Below are 5,011 nucleotides of genomic sequence, written 5' to 3' on the forward strand. Positions count from 1 at the left end.
TACTTCCCTACATTCTGGCACTACAAAATACTATAGGTTCTTCTTGTACGTTTCCTGCTCCAGTCCTAGAATCAGTCATTTCTCCAAGGAACCCTGGTTTCTTTTATTGGAGAATGATATTAAAAACCAAGATCTTGGTGCTTGGTGTTCTCATTACTGCTAGAGTATCATTGCTTCTAGGCCCTCTCTGTTGACAGAAAAAGTTGATATTTGTGTGTAAATTAACCCATGTATATGACATATCTATAAATATCTGTGTAATCATCTGTATCTATATTAAGCTAATATTGAATGTATACTGATGTCTCCGACTCTAATATATTTTTATATGGATCAGTCTAGCCTCTTTCCCTTGCTTATCTGTTAATTTCCATTTTGACAGTGAAAAACTTGGCTCCCATTATCAGCTATTCATTTATTAATAGTTCAATTCAAACATACATGTACAGCAGTAATAGAATGGCTAACCAGTACCTCCATGGAAAACAGCTTTTTCAACTAGAGTATAATTTTTATGTATAGTTTCTTTTGCCTCTAATTTTACAGACTCCAATCATTTCCAAAGTTATTTAGGTCAGCTCCTTTCCTTTCCACTTTCTTTAGTAGATTGTTTCATACATTAGTAATATAGTTAGATTGTCCTTTCATATTCTGCTTCGATCCTGGGATCCCCTAAGTGAGTTTTTGTTAATTTGCATACATTGAGTCATTCTTTGTGCTATAAAGTTCTATGGGTTTTGACAAATGGGTATATATATATCACACATATCATATATCATACAGATATACAATATCATACAGAATAGTTTTACCATTCTTGTCTTAATCTGCTCAAGCTACCATAACAAAATTCCACAGGCTGGGTGGCTTAACCATCAGAAATTTATTTTCTCACAGTTCTGGATACTGATCCAGATCCAGTCCAAGATCAAGTTTCCGGCAGTGTTCAGTTTTTGGTAAGAGCTCTCTTCCTGGCTTGCAGATGGCTGCTTTGTCCTCAAATAGCTGTTCCCACCTACAATGCTCTGCTCAGCAGTCAGCCTCCAGAACTGTGAGAAAATAAATTTTTGTTGTATAAGCCACACAGTCTGCGGTATTTTGTTTCAGTAGCCCAAGTAGACTAAGACAGCTCTACAAAACTTATCAGTGCTACACTTATTCAACATTCTCCACACACACATACCACCCCACCCCACCCCAGCCCACCCTCAAACCCCAGGAAACCACTGATTCTCTTTACTATTGCTATAGTATTGTCTCTTCCAGAATGTCATAAAAATGGAATCATACAGTGTATAGCACTTTCAGACCAGATTCTTGCACTTAGCAACACGCATTTAAGATTCATCATGCCTTTTCCCAGCTTGACTCTACATTTTTTCTACAGCTGAATAATATTCCATTGTATGGATCTACCATAGTTTGTTTACCCATTAACCTATAAAAGGACATTTTGGTTGCTTCCAGTTTTTGATGATTGTGAATAAAGCTGCTACAAATATTTGTGTGTGGGTTTTTGTGTGGACATAAGTTTTCAAATCAGTTGAGTAAATACCTAGAAGTGTGATTGCTGGATCATATGATAAAACTGTCTTTAGCTTTGTAAAAAACTGCTGAACATTCTTCCAAAGTGGCTGTACCATTTTGCTTTCCCACCAGCACTGAAAGGGCATTCCTGTGGCTCCAAGATTGGTATTGTCAGTTTTTTGAATTTTAGTGATCCTAATAGCCATGTAATAGTATCTGATTATCATTTTAATTTGCAAATCCCAAATGATAAAAGATACTGAGCTCTTTTAATGTACTTATTTGCCATCTATATGTCCTCTTTGGAGATGTGTTTGTTCAGATTTTTTGAACATGTTTTAATTGGGTTGTTTGTGTTCTTATTTTTGAAGTTTAAAAGTTCTTTTTATGTTTTAAATACAAATGCTTTTTCAAATACATGTTTTGCAAATATTTTCTCCCAATCTCTGACTTTTCTTTTGATTGTCTTAACAATATCTTTCCCAAAGCAGAAGTTTTTAATGTTAACAAAGTCCATGCATCAACTTTTTCTTTCATGAATCATCCTTTTGGCATATCTAAAAATTCATTACCTAATGCAAGGACATCTAGACTTTCTCCTATGTTATCTTCCAGAAGTTTCATGTTTTACATCTAGGTCTATGATCCATTTTTTGTTACTTTTGTGAAATGTGTAAGGTCTCACATATGTATGTGCAATTGTTCCAGAACCATTTGCTGAAAACACTGTTCTTTCTCCATTTAACCGCCTTTACTCCCTTGTCAAAGATCAGTGACTATGTTTGTATGAGTCTATTTCTGGACACTCTACTCTGTTTCATTGATCTACATGTCTATTGTTTTGCCAATGCCATGCTGTCTTAATCGTTATAGATTTATAGAAAGTCTAGAAATTGGGTATTGTGATTCCTCCGGCTTTCTTCTCCTCCTCCTTCTCCTCCTTCTCCTCCTCCTTTTCCTCCTTCCTCTTCTTCTTCTGCTTCTTCTTCTTCTGTAGTACATTGACTATTCAAGGCCTTTTGCCTTTCATAAAAACTTGAGAATCAGTTTGCCAATGTCTACAGAATAGCTTGCTAAAATTTGATTGGAATTTCACTAAATTTATAGATTAAGTCAGGAAGAACTGACATCTTAATACTATTGAGTCTTCTAATCCAGGAACACAGAATATCTTCTATTCATTTAGATTCTCTTGAATTTCTTTCATCTGAGTTTTCCACATATAGATCTTATATATAATGTGTCAAGTTTATACCCAAGTATTTCATTTTTTTGGTACTCTTGTAAATAGTATTGTTTGTTTAATTTCAAATCCCAGTTTGTTGCTAGTATATAGGAAATCAATTGACTTTGTATAGTAATTTGTATCCCGTGACCTTGCTATACTCACTTATTAGTTTCAGGATTTTTGTTGTTGTTGTTGACTCTTTGGGATTTTCCACATAGACAATCATGTCATCTGCAAACAAAAATAGTTTCATTTCTTCCTTCCCTGTTTGTATACCTTTTATTTTCTTTCGTTGTCTTAGTGCACAAGCTAAGACTTTCAATACAATTGTGAATAGAAGTGGTGACAGAACATTCTTGGTTTGCACCTGATCTTAGGGGGAAAACATCCAATTTTTCATCATTATGACATTAGATATAGTTTTTTTGTAGATGTTCTTTATCAGGTTGAGGGATTTATCCTCTATTCCTAAGATATACATGTTTCATATTCTTTCAAACTGCTTTATTTTCTCAAGTTCTGATAATTCTGCTGTTTGTGATATCTCCTGACTTTTGCTCCTGGTTGATCGCTTCCTTTTGTACTTTGTAAATTTGATTATGAAAGCTTTGTTTTGTTTTTCTGTGGAATTCCTGTCCTTTACTCATAAAGATGTATTCACATAGAAGTGATCAAGTCCAACGCCAATCATTGAATTTACTTAAATACGTTCAGATTCTCTGAGCAAAATTTGAAAGCAAGTAACTAGTTCGCTCTTTAATATTCTTTTAAAATCTCCTATCATTTCATGTGCCTCAGGGACAAAATTGGGAGGCCACTAAGAGACCTGGATTCAGTTTCCTGCCCAGCTTTTTGGCTAGTTATACAGTCTTGGCCAGGCTCTTTAATTTCAAAGATCCTTAATCTTACCAGTTCTCTATATAAAAATTAAAAATGATGGGGCCGGCCCGGTGGTGTAGCGGTTAAGTGCTCTGCTGCGGCAGCCCGAGGGTTCAGAGGTTTGGATCCTGGGCACGCACTGATGCAGCACTTGTCAGGCCATGCTGTGGCGGCGTCCCATATAAAGTAGAGGGAGATGGGCCTGGAGGTTAGCCCAGGGCCAGTCTTCCTCAGCAAAAAAAAAGAGGAGGATTGGCATCGGATGTTAGCTCAGGGCAGATCTTCCTCACACACAAAAAAAATTAGAAGTGGTAACATTCACTACTTATTTTTACTCAGAGGAATTTAGAGATGACTCAATATCTTTCTATTATCAAGCTTGTAAACTCCTTGAATGGTGTTGTGAACAGACTCTAAGGTAGCCTGCTGATCCCCACCTCCTGATGTTCATGCCTTTGTGTAATCCCTGCTTCTTGAGTGTGGATGGGTCCTGTGACTTGTGCCTAACAAACAGAATATGGCACAGTTGATAAGATGTCACTCCTGTGTGATTATGTCCTGCCATATGGGAAGATGATGAGATGTCACTCCTGTGGTTACATTGCATTATTTGAGACTTCGTCTTGCTTGACGTCTTTCTTTCTTTCCATTGCTCGCTTTAATAAGCAAGCTGCCATGAATCTTATGGTGACAAGGAAACAATTTTGACAACAACCTAAGAGAGCTTAATAGTAAATCCTTCCCCAGTCAAGCCTCCAGTTGAGAACCCAATCCTGGGTGACAGCTTTATTGCAGCCTTGTGAGACCCTGAGCAGACCCAGCTGAACTTTGCCCATACTCCTGACCCATGAAAACATTGAGATAATAAATGTGTTTTAAGTCTCTAAGTCTGTAGCACTTTGTTAAACACCCACAGAAAGTTAATACAAGTGCAAAGCCTCAATTAAGTAGGTAATGCCTTTTGAGAACCTCAAAGAAGTAAGCATCAAGAGGTCACCACAGATTTTAACGAATCTGCTTTTAAAATAACTATTGCATTTAAGGTAGGTAGGTAAAGAGAGAGAGAGAGAGAAGTGAGAAAGTTCTGACACTGAAGAATAGCATTCATTATTTCAGAAAGGTATCCAATTTGTGTTTTATTGCCCATAGTTCTGTAAGGAATGGATATGAAGTACCAATAATTTTGTGATCTGAAGGGTTCAATATACTTTTTATGTATTATTTACTGTACTTAGATTGTATACATCCCTAAATACTTATACTTTATGATAAATACATATAAACTGTGTCCAAGTTTGATTTCTTCAGTTTAAATTAAGATTTTTAATACTGTTTGTATCATGCAACTAAGATATATAAGCATTGCAAAGTAAAAAG

This window comes from Diceros bicornis, chromosome 10 (assembly GCF_020826845.1).
Source record: "Diceros bicornis minor isolate mBicDic1 chromosome 10, mDicBic1.mat.cur, whole genome shotgun sequence".
Classification (NCBI taxonomy): Eukaryota; Metazoa; Chordata; class Mammalia; order Perissodactyla; family Rhinocerotidae; genus Diceros; species Diceros bicornis.